The sequence below is a fragment of the Miscanthus floridulus genome, chromosome 19 (assembly GCF_019320115.1).
Source record: "Miscanthus floridulus cultivar M001 chromosome 19, ASM1932011v1, whole genome shotgun sequence".
NCBI classification, from domain to species: Eukaryota; Viridiplantae; Streptophyta; class Magnoliopsida; order Poales; family Poaceae; genus Miscanthus; species Miscanthus floridulus.
In genome coordinates, this window is record NC_089598.1 from 21717784 (window position 1) to 21736495 (window position 18712).

Here is an 18712-nt window from a genome sequence, read left to right on the forward strand (position 1 = left end):
AAAGAACATCCTATCAGAATTCTGGGCAGAGATACCAAAGAGACCCAAAGCAAAACTATTCCTATGTGCAAGATCCAATGGAGCAACCACACTGAGAAAGAAGCAACATGGGAAATAGAGTCTGACCTCCGGCTACGATGTCCTTACCTCTTCGAAGAGTACGTTACGCTTTAAATCTCGGGGACGAGATTCTGTTAAGGGGGTAGGACTATAACAACCCAAAAATCCACACACCAAAAATCACAACTACAAAAATTTTGTTGTTACCCCATGCAATGTTGAGTAACATCTATAGGAGCCAACCCTAGGTGTTGCATTAGTTGTAAACCAACTAAACAATTTCATGAGCATGGCATGTCATTTGTTAATTATGTTTATTTAAATACTGACAAATGAAACATAGCATACATTGTTAACTCAAATGGTGATTTGGATTTTCATTTGTTTTATGTAATGCCTAACAACTCCTTTAAAGAAATAAACCATAAAGTAATTATTAATCAAACCAAAGAATTGATGCTTAAAGAGAAAACTATTTCTATTTTTGTATAACAAAACTACACCTATTTTTGTTATACAAAATAGCTAAATAAAGTTCCTAATATATATAAAAGAATATTGTGGGCCTCATACCTAAAACTCCAATGAATAAGGTACACCAACTTTGAATTCAAATTCCAAAAATCAAATTTGAATTTAAACAAAGGAGAAGAAAAATAAAAACAGAAAAAGTAAAGAAAGGGAGAAGACCCGCAGCTGGCTCGGCCTGCTCGGTCTGCTAGCACGCAGCAGCAGCTGGCCCAGCCAGCCAGCCCAGCTTACGCGCGTGGCAGCACCCGGCCCCACGAGCATCCCTGCTTCGCGCGCAGGCCGGCCCAACTCACACGGCCAGCCCAGCAAGCCAGCCCAGCGCACTGCTCACGCCCGTGCGCCTTCCAGCTTCACTTGCTGCCACTGCCACCGGACCCCACGTGTCAGCCACACCCCGGCACAGTGTCGTCTTCCTCCCCACGCCAGCACCGCCTCTGACTGAGACCTGACCAAAATGACAGGCGTGGGCCCGGGGTCACGTGAATCGTCTGGCCCTGCTCCCATGGCGTCGCGATACCGTTCGATGCCAATGGCACATCGCCAGCCGTCCGCCCCGTCCGCCATAGATAGAGCTCGGACCCCAGGGCTATAAAGCAATGCCCAGAGCCCTAGGGATTCCTCAGCCACCGCCGCCGCTTGGTGGCCCAATAGCCCACACCACACCGAGAGAAGAGGGCCAAGAAGGAGTTCGAAAGAGGGGGAGGCGAGCAGAGAGAGCTCGGAGGCCTACATAAAGTGCGGAATTACATAAATTACTCAGTCGATAGGCCAACTCCCTCTCGGCACTGTCTCAAGGCCCGTAGCCCCTAGCTACGACCGACACTCTCTCACGGGGAAAGAAGAGGACTCATCTCTCTATCTAGTTTAAGCAAAGCCCAGGAAAGGTCCATAGCCGACAAGTCGGCACATGTATCGATCGATCAACTATACACTCTGTAGAGGTTTTACATAACCACAAGATCTGCCTTCTTCGCTGACCATCGTCAACTGGGCTGATTCTGGCCGCTTGCTAGCCTAGGATAATGCCACTCTACCATTCAGCCCTGGTACACCCCAAGTCTAGTCTGGGGTGGCTGAAACTGTGAGTCATGAGCCGGGTCCACAAGGTCTCCATGAAGTCTCGGAAGGGTGTAGGGGAATCCTCCGCATCCCGTACCTCCTTACATTGTCCGCTATCAACCTAGCAGTAGTGGCAATATCCTACCAAGTAGTCCGGCCGTCCCGCACCATATAGGGCGAGTGGTACGTAAGGCTTCCCGGTGAATCTAAGTACTAGTAAGTCCTTAGGGATGACCAAGCCAGAATGTCTTCATCAGGGTTTCCATTTACCGTGCCACCACAGCACCTCCACCCTAGGCTCCTCCCATTACAGGTTCACACCCAGGGCCACCTCATATACCATTTACCCACCATAGGTATCCATTCCAGGGGTGCCCAGGTAGCACCCCATGGCAAGACTTGCCCCAGGCTCGTCGTATACTCCAACTTGGTCGACACAACCCTCACCCTCCACACACCCATGTCACACACGTAGCACTATCCCCATAGTCCAGATAACACTAGTTTCCACCACGCATTAATGTAGTATAAGCATAGTAGAAGTGTAAGCAATGATATATAGCAGTAAGCGTGTGTCTAGCCTAATAGCAGGGTATGCAGGGGTAAGGTTGCGTCAAGGTAAAGGCCATCAAGTAAGCATACTACCATGCAAGTCCTATCATTGTATGATTATAACAGTAAGTAAAGCAATAGCAGTTCTATATTAGCCATGCGTAATAGGTGCTACGAGATTGGGTGGGATGTGGCACCTTCAGTGTAGTCGTCTCCGTACTCCTCATGGTACTCTCGGTCCTCGTCCGTCTGGTTCTCCTCCGAGTCTGCAAACGATCGCATTATAGTCGCGTTAGCGATGTCTATAAAATTGCACAAAGAAGCAATGAAAATTCAAAAGAGCCAAATGCACTCAAACATGGGTTCATTGCGTAAAGCTCGATTTTAGATGAATTTTGGTCCTAGTTTCGTATTTTTCTAAGGTCGTATGAATTAGTTATGAATTTCTGAAGTTTTAATCATTTCTGAAAATGGGAAAAGGCTAAATTAATCCTAGGCTGTCACGTGTCACGCTATGGCTGGTCCACGTGGCATGCTGACGTCAGCGTGACGTCAGCATGACATCATCGGCTCGGCTCTGAGCTAACAAGTGGGGTCCTGCTGACATCATCTTGACGTCAGCATGACGTCACTTACTGACAAGTGGGTCCAGAGTCTCTGTGTCGCTGACATGTGGGGCCAGGTCAACCGTCAACGTTGACCGGTCAACAGTCAACTAGGTTGGGCCTCGATTGGGCTTTGGTGGGCCTGGACGGGGCTGGATTTGGGCCAGGCCGGCCTAGACACGTGGCATGCTGTGGCGCTGCCATGTCGTAGCCATGGGCCCCCACTAGGCTTCATTCACAGCTCAGCCCACACTACGTGGTTCATGGTGGACTCATGTTCATGATCCACGGACCGTTGGCTGGTCTTCAGTGGACCGAGTCCACCCTTCTTCCCTCTGGCCTGGTCCATGTGCACCGGGTGCAGGTGTGTGCGGCCAGCGAGGGGAGTCCTCTGCTTCCATCCCCGGCGCGCTCCTGCCGGTGGTGCGCTCACCAGCAAGCTCTTACGGCGGCACTGGCGTCCAATTATGGTGGGGAAAAGCTTCACCAGGCCTCAGCGAACACGGTGGTGGGGTCTAGGTGGTGGCCAGGGCTTCCCAGGGCGTTGGCCACGGTGGTCGGTGGCTTGGTCGTGGCGGTGCTCGCCGGCAGGGTAGCTAGGGGCTGTTCCAGGGGTCCTGGTGCCCCGTTCCCTTTCATACGGCTAGCGGGCGACAGGGTAAAGTGTCGACGGTGACCAAAAGGCATGGCGGAGTCCACACGCGGTGATGGTGCACGGCAGAACTCCGGCCGAGGTCCGGTGCTCGTGGCCAGGACGCTGTGGCCAGCTAACGAGGTCTCGGTCTACGCGGCTACCCTCCGGGTGTCGCGGTGGTGCTACGACTACATCCTAGTCTGGCGAGGCGGCCGGGTGCGCAAGTGGTGGCCACGCCATGACGGCGGCGTCGTGAGCGTGGCGTGCGCATGCTCTGCTATGGCATCCAAGGGCTAGGAGGAGGTCTCAGCCAAAAGACTCATCGAGCGATGCTGGCGGCGTTCGGTGGTGGTGCGGTGGCGAGGCACGTTGTCGGGGTAGGCGCTTAGGGCGGCGCTCTGGCTTCGGTGATCGGTGCCTCCGAGCTCTCTCTGCTCACCTCCCCCTCTTCCGAACTCCTTCTCGGCCCTCTTCTCTCGGTGCGGTGCGGGCTGTTGGGCCACCAAGCGGCGGTGGTGGCTGAGGAATCCCTAGGGCTCTAGGCGTTGCTTTATAGCCCTGGGGTCCGAGCTCTATCTATGGCGGACGGGGCGGACGCCTGGCGATGCGCCATTAGCATCGAACGGTATCGCGGGCGTGGGTGTTTGGCGCGGAGGTTACGTGGGCGCGATGCCAAGGGAGTAGGGCCAGATGATTCGCGTGACCCTGGGCCCACGCCTGTCATTTTGGTTGGGTCTCGGTCAGAGGTGGTGCCGACGTGGGGAGGAAGACGACACTGTGCCGGGGTGTGGCTGACGTGTGGGGTCCGGTGGCAGTGGCAGCAAGCGAAGCAGGAAGGCGTGCGGGCGTGAGCAGCACGCTGGGCTGGCTTGCTGGGCCGGCTGCGCGAGTTGGGCCGGCCTGCGCGCGAAGCAGGGCTGCTCGCGGGGCCAGGTGCTGCCACGCACGTAAGCTAGGCTGGCTGGCTGGGCCGGCTACTGCTGCGCGCTAGCGGGCCGAGCAGGCCGAGCCAGCTGCGGGTCTTCTCCCTTTCTTTCCTTTTTCTATTTTTATTTTTCTTCTCCTTTGTTTAAATTCAAATTTGATTTTTGGAATTTGAATTCAAAGTTGGTGTACCTTATTCATTGGAGTTTTAGGTATGAGGCCCACAACATTCTTTTATATATATTAGGAACTTTATTTAGCTATTTTATATAACAAAAATAGGTGTAGTTTTGTTATACAAAAATAGAAATAGTTTTCTCTTTAAGCATCAATTCTTTGGTTTGATTAATAATTACTTTATGGTTTATTTCTTTAAAGGAGTTGTTAGGCATTACATAAAACAAATGAAAATCCAAATCACCATTTGAGTTAACAATGTATGCTATGTTTCATTTGTCAGTATTTAAATAAACATAATTAACAAATGACATGACATGCTCATGAAATTGTTTAGTTGGTTTACAACTAATGCAACACCTAGGGTTGGCTCCTACAGATGTTACTCAACATTGCATGGGGTAACAACAAAAATTTTGTAGTTGTGATTTTTGGTGTGTGGATTTTTGGGTTGTTATAGTCCTACCCCCTTAACAGAATCTTGTCCCCGAGATTTAAAGCGTAATGTACTCTTCGAAGAGGTAAGGATATCATAGCCGGAGGTCAGACTCTATTTCCCATGTTGCTTCTTTCTCAGTGTGGTTGCTCCATTGGATCTTGCACATAGGAATAGTTTTGCTTTGGGTCTCTTTGGTATCTCTGCCCAGAATTCTGATAGGATGTTCTTTATACTCGAGAGTGTCTTGGATGTCAAGTGTATTAGTTGGAACTACTTCATCAGGCACTCTCAAACACTTGCGTAGATATGAGACATGGAATGCGGGATGTACACCCACCAATTCCTCAGGTAGCTCAAGTTTGTAAGCGAGCTTTCCAATCCTTTTGCGGATCTTGTATGGCCCAACAAATCTAGGGGCTAGCTTTCCTTTCACATGGAATCTAACAGTTCCACGTAGCGGGGATACCTTGAGATAGACGAAGTCTCCCACATTGAACTCAAGTTCTCTTCTTCTTTTGTCAGTATAGCTCTTGTATCGACTTTGAGCAATCCTCAAATTCTCCTTCACTTGAGCAACTCCTTCGGCATCTTGAATCTTAGCGGAGTCAAAGAACGATATTTCTCCTAGTTGGGACCACATCAAAGGTATCTTACAAGGTCTGCCATACAGAGCTTCAAATGGCGACATCTTAATACTGGCTTGGTAGCTGTTGTTGTAAGAGAACTCTGCATAGGGTAGGCATTTCTCCCAATCAGAGCCATAATTCAGTACACTAGTGTGAAGCATGTCTTCTAAAATCTGATTTACTCGTTCCGTTTGTCCATCTATCTGTGGGTGGTAAGCGGTACTGAAATCAAGTTTGGTTCCAATGGACTTGTGCAGGGCTTCCCAGAATCGGGACACAAACTGAGGACCACGATCAGATACAATACTAGAGGGAGCTCCATGCAGTCTGAGAATATGCTCAACATATAGATCTGCCAATTTTTCAGCATTGGTCTTGGTCTTAACTGGTACAAAGTGAGCAATCTTGGTCAAACGATCAACAATCACCTAGATGGAATCATTGCCTTTCTGTGAACGGGGCAATCCAACTATGAAATCCATGGATATGCTCTCCCACTTCCACTCGGGAACGTCAAGAGGCTTTAGCAATCCTGCAGGCCTTTGATGTTCAGCCTTGACTCTATTATAGGTGTCACATCGTGCCACATGTTCTGCAATGTCTGTCTTCATGCCTTTCCACCAAAAGTGTTTCTTCAAGTCTTGATACATCTTTGAATTTCCAGGGTGAATACAGTACTTAGAATTATGTGCTTCAGACAGAATTTCCTCTCGTAGTGCTGGATCGGAAGGGACACAAATTCTGTCCTTGAACCAGATGGTTCCTTGTTCATCTTCTTGGTGGTTGGTCTTGTAGCCTAGTTTCATCAGACCATGGAGATACTCGATCTCTTCATAACTTTTCTGAGCTTGATGGATACGATCTGTGAGATCATACTGTATGCGGAGCTCATTTAACAAGCCATGCGGTAGTATCTCAAGTTGGAAATCATCAATCTCTTCCTTGAGCTCTGGTGGTATGGATTCAGTGATCAAAGTGTGACAGTAACTCTTGCGACTGAGAGCATCTGCGACTACATTAGCTTTTCCCAGATGATAGTGAATTTCCAGGTCATAGTCCTTGATCAACTCTAGCCATCGGCATTGCCTTATATTTAGATCTTCCTGAGTGAAAAAGTACTTCAAGCTCTTGTGATCCGTATAGATATCACACTTGTTGCCTATCAAGTAGTGTCTCCAGATCTTCAAGGCATGCACAACTGCTGCTAACTCAAGATCATGGGTTGGGTAACGGTTCTCATGTTCTTTCAACTATCGGGAAGCATATGCAATCACTCTTCCACCTTGCATCAATACACAACCAAGTCCTTGATGGGATGCATCACAATAGACCATGAAATCTTTGCTGATATCAGGCAATGCTAGCATAGGAGTTGTGGTAAGCTTCTATTTCAATTCCTAGAAGCTTTGCTCACACTCGGGCATCCATTCAAACTCCTTAGTCTTCTTCAGAAGGTTGGTCATTGGACGGGCTATCTTGGAGAAGTTCTCAATGAATCGGCGATAATATCTAGCCAATCCCAATAAACTTCTGACTTCTGTCACATTACGGGGTTGATCCCACTCTTTCATAGCTTCAATCTTGGCTGGGTCAACTGTGACACCTTCAGCTAATAATACATGGCCTAGGAAGGCAACTTTCTGTAGCCAGAATTCGCATTTGCTGAACTTTGCGTAGAGCTGATGTTGGGCTAGTTTCTCAAGCACCGTTCTCAGATGATGTTCGTGTTCTTCAGCAGTGGGTGAATAGACAAGGATGTCATCAATGACTACTACCACAAACTTATCCAGTTCATTCATGAAAACCTTATTCATCATGTTCATGAAGTATGTGGGAGCATTCGTGAGTCCAAAGGATACCACGGTGAACTCAAACTGCCCATACCTAGTCACAAAAGCTGTCTTCAGGATGTCACTCTCTCGAATCTTCATCTGATGATAGCTTGATCTAAGATCAATCTTGGAGAAATACTTGGCACCTCGAAGCTGATCAAGCAAGTCATCAATCCTTAGCAGAGGGTACTTGTTCTTAATGGTGACTACGTTCAGGTTTCGGTAATCAATGCACAATCTCATCAAGCCATCCTTCTTCTTAACAAACAGAATAGTGGATCCCCAGGGTGAAGCACTGGGTCTAATATATCCCTTCGAGATGAGCTCATCCAGCTGTTTCTTGAGCTTGACCAGTTCATCAACTAACATGCGATAGGGTCTCTTGGTAATGGGTCCTATTCCCAGCAAAAGATCAATGATGAACTCTACATCACAGTCTGGTGGCATACCCGGTAATTCTTTAGGGAATACATCGGGATAGTCTCTGACCACAGGCACATCATGAACTGTCTTCTCCTGTTTTTGTGATTCTGAACTAGCTTCAAGGGCACACAGGATAGAAGTGGACTTTCTGGACTGAGGTTCACATCTAATAACTTGGCCCGATGGGTGGATCACTTGGACGTATCTAGGTGAACATGATATGATACCTCGGTGAATGGTCAGCCAATCCATACCTAAGATGACATCTAGGTTTGTGGAACGTAATAGGGTTAGGTCGGCTTTAAAGGTAAGACCATCAATGGTAAGACTCACTCCCTTACAGATGTGGGTGCACTTTAGGTCTCCTAAAGGTGAACTGGTGATGATAAGCTTTCCACATGGGGTTACAGGTAAGTCATGCTCTCGTGCAAATTTGGATGATATGTAAGAACAAGTTGCTCCAGAGTCAAATAGAACTGATGTAGTGTTGCCATTAACTAAAAACATACCATACACAACATCAGGGGCAGCCTGTGCTTCCTCGGCGTCTAGATGGTTGAGACGTCCATGGGTAGCAGATCCCTTGAACTGAGACTTCTGAGCAGCTGAGTTCTATGGGCACTCAGTGGCTTTGTGACCTGGTTGGCCACAAGCAAAGTAGGTGAACAGCGTACCGCCTATAGGGGTTGGCGCGGGTGCCTTCCAGTTTCCAGTGCTTGGTGCGGAGCGGTTCTGTGCTGGGCGTTCATTCACAGAGCGGGAACGGTTGAAATGGTCCTGAGTATAACAGTCCCGAGTGTATCGATCCTGAGCAGGGCAGGAGTATTTGGTGGTGTAGCCTTCACTACCCCTACTCGATCTAGGGTTGTCATCCCTGTTGTGGTGAGAGCGTTCCCTTGGTGGTGCATCTCTGTGGAACCTCTTGCGATCACGACCACGGAAGGACTCCTCAGGCTTACGCTTCCTCTCCCTGTACTCCTCTCTAGCTTCAGCACAGTCCTTCTCGATCTGAATGCAGCGATCCACCAACGCACGTAGGGTGCTACTCTCAATACCGCCAAACTTTAGCTTGATGTGCGGGTTAAGTCCCTTGCGGTAATAGTACAGCTTCTCCTTCTCTGAGTTCACAACATAGGAAGGTGCATAGCGTAGAAGGTTGGTGAAACGAGTAGTGTACTCGGTCACCCTATCTTTTCCCATCTTGATGTTGTGGAACTCCTCAGCTTTAGCCTCCATGATACCCTTGGGAATGTGATACTCAGTGAATGCTTTGGCAAACTCTTCCCACGAGATGTTGGCAGGGTCCTCATGGGAATCACTGAAACTATCCCACCAGGCGCGTGCTGCACCTGTGAGCTGGTGTGCGGCAGCTCTGACACACTCACCGTCGGTGAAAGTAGTGAGATCAAGCTTCTTCTCCATCTCCTTGAGCCAGTCATCGGCTACAAGCGGGTCAGGGTCGGTGCCATCATAGGTAGGTGGCCTTAGCTTTAGAAATCCTTCCAGCTTCCTTTGGAAGCCATTCTGTTGACCTCCCTGGCGATGGTTTGCTCCGTTAACAAGAGCTGCCAGAAGTTGGGTCTGTTATGCCATCACCTCTGCCAGGTTCGGTGGTGGTGGTAGCAGAATGTTCTCCTCGGGTGGTGGGGTATTCTCCAGGTTGAAGGGTATCCCTCCACGTCCACGGCCACGGCCACGGCCACGGTTGTTGCCACCATGCCCCCCATTTGGTTTGGCTGGTTCGGGGGTGGGCGCATGTCCACGGTTCATTAGATGATTAGATCGGCGATTTGGCATCTGCAACACGGATCATAGAAATTTTAGTGTTTGTGTCATAAGTGCTTATAATTTAGTATGATTACGTGATTTTGACGATTTAAAGAAAAACATTTATTCTATCCAACATGGATTCCTAAAGCGGAGGCCTAGGATGCGGCTGAAGGTGGACGCGGGCGCTAGCCCTTCAACGCTGGTGAACTCATAGTTTTCACAGCGGATGTGGCCACCATGGGCCATTCCACTAGCGAGTCCACCAACGGTGTGAGGATCCATCGCTTCCTTCTCAACAGTCGAGAGTGCGTGACTGTCCCCTACCTAGCGCGACAATTGTTGGTGTTTTGTAAATCGGACTAGTAAATTTATACGATTGACGCGCTGCTCTAGGAAGACAATGGTAGCATCCAAAAGATATGAGGATTTATACTGGTTTAGGCCAAAGCCTTACGTCTAGTCTCAAAGATGATCGAGTTCATGTTCCTCGCTTGAATGCTCTAAAGTTCTTACAATGGGGGTGCAAGAATGGTGGAAGAGGTAGGAGACCTAAAGCTAGGAGATGGGCTGCCCGAAGGGAAGCATCAGGAGCCCTTCTATGGTGTAAGAATGAGTGAATGAGAGTTTGATCCCCATGAGGGGTGCCCTTGCTACCCTTATATAGAGTTCAGGGCCATGGCATACACAAAGACGAATGTTCTCCCAACCGAAGGGTCGTGAGCCTAAGGGAGGTCCTAGGTATCTTGGCTTGCAAGTTACACCGTCTTATGGAGTATGTATGGGTGTGGTTGTCATCATGGTCTTGTGGCCACGTCATGGCATGGAGTGACGTGGTGCTACTGTGCCGATTGTGGTGGCACTGTAGGCACAGTGGTGGTTCACCAGCCATCCCGTGCAACGTGATCCATACTATGGTCTTCGTCATTGCTCCCTAGTTTCCTAAGGAGTTGGTAGCCACCCCTAGGTCATCGATCACCTTGTTGGTTTGAAGAACTGAGGGACATGATCCCGATCATCGGGGTTATGGCTTCTGTCGGTCTAGATGGCCTCTAAGTCAAGGACTTCATCGTAGATCCCGTCCTGTGATGGGCAGAATCGTACATGCATCCTGTCGGACCGTATTTGGATGGTGGATCACCATACTGGTCATCACCGCCGTGCATTATTGCCTTGTCTACACAGGGATGGCGTTTGACCGAACCAAGGTGATTGTCGTCCCCTTGGTCCTTGCGGAGTCAGAGTAGCGTGCCTAACTTTGCCGGCCAAAGCGAGCAAGTTTGGCTAGGCTTGACCTCTCCCCGTTACTCCAAGGGGTCAGGACGGTGGAGAGGTCATGCATCTCTCATGCGTCATGCAGCAAAGTCCGCTGAAGGGGTCGTGGCCAACCTCTGCCTTAGCGCTTGGCCTAGTTTTCTTGGATCAGCTGGGCCTCGGTCGTTCGGGCCTTTGCTAGCTGATATATTGTGGGCTACGTGGCCCACTAACTAATTGATGTCCTAAGACACCCCGGGGTTGTAACCCCGACACATTCCCTACACTAGCATTCACGGTGAACTCCCCGAGGAAGAGAAGGAATCATCCCCCGAACAAGAAGAGAAAGTTTTGATAGCCAAATCAGAACCACTCCAATCCCAAGATTTAGCTATCAATCCTGAAGCATCAATACCCCAAAATCCTTCATGGAAAGAAGAAATTCAACCTTTGGAATTCTCTTTTGAAATTAAGGATGACCTCTTTGATGCTGATTTTGGGAGAACATTAAATGGTCATCTACATAAAAGACCTTCGAGTGAATATAATTCAAATCCTCTCAAGAAGGGATCTCTTAGAAAGCATCCTTATTCCCATGTAGGACATTGAGAAGAACTCAAGGATGGCATGTCTAGTGAACCCATAGAATGAGAGCCAAGCCATTTAGAAATCACTCCTATCCTCTCCCCTTCTATACCCCCAATAAATGTCTCATCCGAACCCATCTATAAACCCATCCTTGACCCCGATGATCCCTCTTATGCTATTTCTCCTGAGTCTCATGATGATCCTAGAAATTCACTAAGACACCCAAAGCATAGGAGTCATGGAGGCCACAAGGAAGACCAAGAAGAGCAACAACAACGGATGGAGGATATTAAGAATCTATATGCCATTGAAATGATGGACAAGGCCAAATCATTAAAGGTAGAATCTAACCCTAGTTTAGATACGAACGATGAGCTCAAGTCAATCTCCTTAACAAACATGACTCATCCAAGTTTGGAAAAGGCCTTAGATAAGATCAACCCGAGAGTCACCAATCCAAGGGAAATTTTGGACATTCATGAAGAATCAACCTTAGAGCTTGAAAAGGAAGATGACATCAATGAGTAAGGAAGCTACTTCATAAAAACCCATCGAATCCATGCTCGTATGAGAAATCTCCTGAATCAATCGGTCTCTCTAACATTGTCACACATGAGATCTTCAACCCCCTCATGCTTCTTGTTCACAAAAATTTTGAAAGGGTGGTTGTAGACGCGTTTGTTTATCATAAATATTGTAGATCTTGTTGTATGTTGGCATGAATCTTGAGATAGGTACATAAAGGTTGGTGTTGGAGGAGAAACCACTTCACTAATTTGAAGCGCAATTCAAAGGTTTCCCAAGGACGAGCATTTTGTCCTAAAACAAGCACTTTCAGGAGATAACATGAGTTTTCACCTTTTGCTATAATGTCCTTGTGAAATGAGCATAGAAATATAATTGTGAAAAATATTCATTCGGGCATTTTTGCCACTAACCATTGCTGGTTTGAACCAAACCAAACGAAGGATGACGACGCAATGTATGTCCAACCAATCATCATGCAACATTGAATCACATTCACACATGAGAGTTCTATCATTCAAACTTGATTTTGTTGCAAAATTCAAGCGGGGGATAGACTTCTCCAAAAACAATTCGTGCCTTGTAACTAAATTATCTTGTTTATCTCTACCTTCAAGTCATGCTCAATTTGCTAAATAACAACCATGCTCTTTCATCTCTATTTGAATAAATCTTTATAATGCTTTCATGCTATCTTTGTTTGCTATAGTATGCTTAAGGTTTAAAGTATGTTCTTAGTTTAGGGGTGCTGATTTTACTTTCAAAGGTTTTTAAATTAAGCATGGTGCTTAGGTTAAAATGTCTTTCTAAATCAAATTAGACATGGTATCTAGGTTAGTTTTTGAGCCGATAGTATGCTTTAGTATATGCTAGATATTTTGTTAGACTAACCCCTACAGGAAACTCTCAATTCAATTTGTGTAAGTCACGAGATGAATTCAAATTGGATTTGAAGCAAGACACAGCTCATGAAGAACTGGATGAATTAATATAAGCTACGCATGTCCATGGTTTGGCATAAATCTGCAAACCCAGCCACCATTGTAGCTATGGAACAAAGATGAAGAAGACAAGTGCCATAAAACAAGATCTACAATAAAAGCACTCACTCATAGGAAGTGGACAAACAAATTAATAGACCCAAAAGCCCTCACCAACAGGGGATCATTTATGGAAGCAAAATCAAGATCTGAGACATAAACAATGAATGGGTGAGGTAGAAGGTCCAATGAAATGTCAAGGATCAAAGAGCAAAAAGATGACATGACAAAAGAATGAGAAAGGGGTATAATCTAGGAGACAAGAAGCTCATGACCAGCTCAAGATGCGAGGCTAGCCGAACAAGGAAAACTTCAAGCAAAAGGGAAGGACCATCACGAGTCATCTACCCATCGTCATATGGTGTCATCACGCTCTAATAACAAAGGTAACATCCTAAGGTAAATGGTCATTATTTAAAGAATTTTCCTTGATTCTGGTAGGCACATAAATAAGAAACAAACATGTTCAGAGTTACAACTTACTTGATCCAACCTGATTAACTCAACATGTTTAGTTCTTTAAGCTTGTTCCTAGCACCACTTTCTTGGTCTCATAGTCTTAATCAAATGAGCTAAAAAGTGCACATCTTATCTCTAGAAGATGATGGTCATAATTATATAAAGATTGATACATTATGTAGAGATAGACAATTCTTCCATGAGTTAAGCAATTCAACCCTTTTTGCCAAATGTACTTAAACGCTACATTCATGCTCAATCTTCTGATCTTATCACTCATGTTATAGTTGAAAAAAGCACATAACATCAACTTCATCTTGTTCAATGTGCCTAAGGATAGAGAAGAATAAATAAAGTTTTTGACTCTATTGGTGTTTTCCCACCAACAGAGCCCATGCACTTGATCTTTACCTTGTCTTATGAGCAGGACACACTTCAAAGTGTGGGGGAGTTAGTCGATTCCCCAAATTTCTACAAGTTCTGAACCTATCAAACCATAATCAAACTCAGAACCAAGATGGGTTTGGTAGAAGAAGGTGAAATCACCACTAGAGGCGCCACCACAAGAATCTTCATTTTCAAAGCAAACCAAGGTGCACAGTAATGAACTTCACAAGGAGAAGTCCGGTTCGAAGGACTTACAACATCGAACCCTCACCGAAAGAGCTAGTTTGGGGAAGAAGCACTCCCGTATATCCAGGTAAGTATTCTTTCTCCTTTTATTTTTAGTTTTTTTAAATAGTTAAAAAATGATGAATGAAAACAAAATAAATAGTTATCCCTGTAGTAGTAAAATAAAAAAAGAGTGTGTATGGTAGTTTATTTTAAGAGTTGTTAAACAAATAAAGAGGACTCTGAATAATCTCTTAAATAGAAATGATGAATAGTTGCTCTATTATAATTCCTTTCAAGTACCAAGTTTTCAGCCTTAAATTCTCCCAAGTTTTGGATAAGATTGTTTTGATATAAAGATTTACTCTAAACTTGAAACTCGTGGGTAGCACATGCTTGATTTAAGTCTAGGTAATTGACGGATATGATATGAGAAGGTCTGAGCTGTTGTTTATCTTATTCCAAGTGACACTAAAGTTCTAGAGATTTATCTTTTGAAAAATACAAAAAAAATACTACATGATAAGTTCCTATATGACAAAGCTTGAATTCCCACCAGAGCCATACATGTTATTTAGGCTACAAAAACTTCCACATATATGCTGCTTGCTTTTGCATTGAGTTTTGTCAAGTTTTGTGACCCTTATGAGAGATTTGTCATGCTCTTAAAATCAAGATCACGTACACACCACCCAAATATCCACTACTGCTACACTGGGGGTAGGCACAAAAATATGCTTTTCATCTAGATCCACCCAAAAATGTTCTACCCCTACACTGGGGGTGAACACAAAAACATGCTGTTAGGTTTCTACTCAAAATAAATGCTCCAAGTTCTTGTTGCTATCTCTCTAAAGTTTTATTGCAGAAAAGAGACATGGGGCTATATAAAAGTTATTCATAAAAAAGAGAAGAAAAGAAAAGAGTTGAGAAACAAATGGACACAAAAGTGTTCGAGACATGCACATCTTAATTTGATTGTATGACTCAACTCTTTTTGGATCCGTTGTTTGACTTTACAATATCTGCATTGCAAGTATGCCCTAGATTTCTCCCTACCTCTGTACTCCACATAAAGCCTTAGTGGTAGGAAGAGAAAAGGCACAACATCATTTTTATGCCTTAGTGAGAATCCACAAATACCACATATATTAAAAGACTTGAGAGTGTCATACAAAGGAATCTCTGAGTTTTATTTTAAAAACTTATAAAAACTCTAGAACAATAGTTGAACAAAGAACTTGAGACATATTGTTTGGCTTGATCGTTCTGTCTTTCAATTGCTCAAGATCCAAGTGAATGCTAAGAAGCCCCATGGTTGAAGGTAATATGTGTAAGTTTGAAAGTCAGATCGGTTTATTCTAATCCGGAGGAGAATTCTTGTTTGAACGCATGTGTACTTTTGACGAGTGAAAACATTGTAGCAACTCCTAATTCATTGCTGAGTTTAGCTTTGCTCAGGGACTGGCAAAGGGTAAGCTTGGGGGAGCTTGTTGACGGTCATTAACATCAATTATAAAGCATCAATATAACCTGCATATATATTTAATTCCATCACTAAACATAGGTCTAAGGGTTTAAACTAATAAATTCCACGAGTTTTGGTGAATCTATGTTTTTAGCAGGGTTTAATCAGAAAACCATTAAGGAGGACCTATTCGTCAAAGCAAATCACGTTAATCTACGACGAAACTGACTTGGGAAGACTCTAGAACACTCTAGAAGGCAACCCATCGAAGATCAAGGCAAGAGGCTGACAGGTGGGGCCAGCCAACCCCACCACTAGGGTGACCAGCCTGTGGGCCCCACCTGTCAGGCTCTCCTTCGTATGTCGGTTTTCCACCACCTTGGAGATCACATCTACGCCGTTGTTTTAAGTCAGTTTGATCCGAGGGTCCAGAATTGACGTTGCCCCCTATATATAGCAGCCCCTACCTCCCTCCCTGAATCCATCCTGAAACCCTAATTCATATCCTCCTCATTAGGATCAGAGCCAGCTATCAAGAGAAGATTAGTGCTCTATAGGATCTAATCTTGTAATTAGAAATAGTGAAATAGAGAGTGAAGGAAGAGTTTGGAGGTAGTACCGGTCAGTCGGTGCTTTCTCTATGGCTTTTACCTTGGCGGATTCAAGTTCTACCTGAGCTTACGTCTGAGATTTCTCTGGTAATCAACTTCTGATTCAAGTAAGTACCATGTTTATATTGTTCTTCAGGTTTGCGACTCTTTTGAGTGCTTTTATCTATTGGTCATAGGTTAAAGTAGTATTTGTAGTGTAAGCGTGGTGTTTAGACTCGATTACTCGTGGATGTACCCTACATTTCGGATTGGTGGTAGCTCGCGAGGATGACTCATATAGCCTCATTAAATCATTTGTAGTCCACCTCCCGTTTGTAGGCCGAGCAAGACCTAGTTACTATAGGAAACATACTCTGCCTGTGTTTCTCTTGGTAACATCCCTAGAATTGAACAATACAAGACACAGCTTACCAACATTAGAATTAGAAGACCTTTGTGATCTCCTCTATACTCCTATTATCTTAAGTCGTGTTGCTACTCCTGGTTAAGTTAGATTATAGTTAATCTCACATGTTTCCCTGTGGATACGATACTTGGAATACTTCCAGATAAAAGCTACAGCGGTATCCGTGCGCTTACGGATCTTTTCTGTGTGCGTTAATAAATACCAACAGTGGCCTAATTTGTCCCCCAGTTTTTAAGTGGCCTAATTCATCCCCTCTTAGGCATCATGTTCCCTTCACTATGAACTAGAAAAAAAATAGTACCTTGCATGGACAAACAAATCAGGTCCCACCGTGGACAATTGGGTATAACCCACGGATCCATCAAATTATAGGACCATCAGTGGACAATTGGGTATAACCCACGGAATGTGTCCAAGTTCAATGGAGCATTTGACCCTCGGCAACTTGTCATGAGCTTTGAAGCAGTTGTCACTTCAGCTGGATGGGATGAATGTGCAAATTCATTTTTTATAACTGAAGGATCATTGTATAAAAATTTACAAGGTTTCAAAAAATTGTCGCTTAGAATCATAGGTATGTTTAACTGTAAGTAACAAGATAAAGATCCATTAGAAGATTATGTCTAGAGATTTGTTAAGATCAAAGCCCAAGCTCTAGATGTTGGTGATGAAACAATTATTTCAATAGTAGTTAACGGTCTTGGCATTGGACAGTGTGCTTTGCACTTCTCAAGAGAACCTCAATAATGAAACAATCTCAGAACTCTTCAGTCATAGAAAAGTGTTGTTGGTCATACAACAATTACTAAAAATAACATAAGAGAAAATCGTTTTGAGGCAATCAACGAAGCAGCTAAACAATGATGTGCAGTCGAAGCCTCAGTAAGGAAGAAACAACCAGCCTCAATAACCGTTTATGAATGTTAACAGCATTATTGATAATGAAACACCCTACTACGGCACTACCACCGCCATTGCCACCACCAAACATCAAGAACTCAAGAAAAAAATCAAATTGCAGAGGTCTTTCAAACGATAGAGGTCACCAAGACCGAGGATCGAACAACAGTGCATATTTGCAAGAGGAAAAAAGGAAAAAAAAAGGGAAAGAACTGGAATTACAATAGATGGTGTACCTATTCTGGAATTCTAGGGAGGTACTTTCTTTGCTCTATGGAATAGCGTAAGCAGATTTTTTTTCTCTGTTTTTTTTTTTTTTTTGCAAAGAGGTTATGGTTTATTTTGAAGTAATAATGATGGTGATTATAGCTGTTTTACATTGTGAACTGACAAGGTTTTAAAATCAGTAGTATTATTTCGGTGAAAATACAGGGATAGATGTTTTAGTGAACAATCAAAGTGAATTTCAAATAAGCACAAGTATCACAGATTCATTCACAGTGACGGGTACACAAACGACAAATACACAAACATTCAAACCAGACACCGTTTTACGTTCAAGTTCTACTAAGAAGGAATTGGAGAACACACATACAACTATACAAGAGGGGAAGCAGACACCTAGCTCGATGTCAGGCTCTCTTCAACGATGGCATCCACACAGGCATCGCCTCGGACCTCATCATGTTCGACAGCTCCGGCGGCCCCGTCATCCTCGTCCCCAGGACCACCTCCTGTTCCTGCTGCGCGCTGTTGGCTTAGGCCCCGGCCCCGCTGCCGGCGGCCAGGGTAACGCCGGCGGCGGCGACCCATGCCTTCATCCCAACTAGAGCTGAATCTCAGATATGTACCACAGATCGATTTGCTGCTGCTTGCATGATTAAGCTGCAGTAGTAGAAACTAGAAATTCAAATTCAAAATAAACTAATTATGCAAGTGAGCTTGTCAGGGTGTACCGAGAGTGCGCGTGGAGCAGATTGGGGATCCGGAAGCACATGAAACCGGCCTTGAGGAAGACGACCACGAGAACCCATGCGACGACTTTGCGATACATGACGGCAGCTGGTTACGTTAGCTAAGGAATGAATTTGGGAGGTTGGAAATATGCCGAGCCTGCTGTATAGTACTAGTATAGTACATGTGTACATATGCATGCCAACGGATCGATGCAAGGGTGTCGAAGTGACAAAACAATTCTCTAGCTAAGCAGCTAGCAGGTA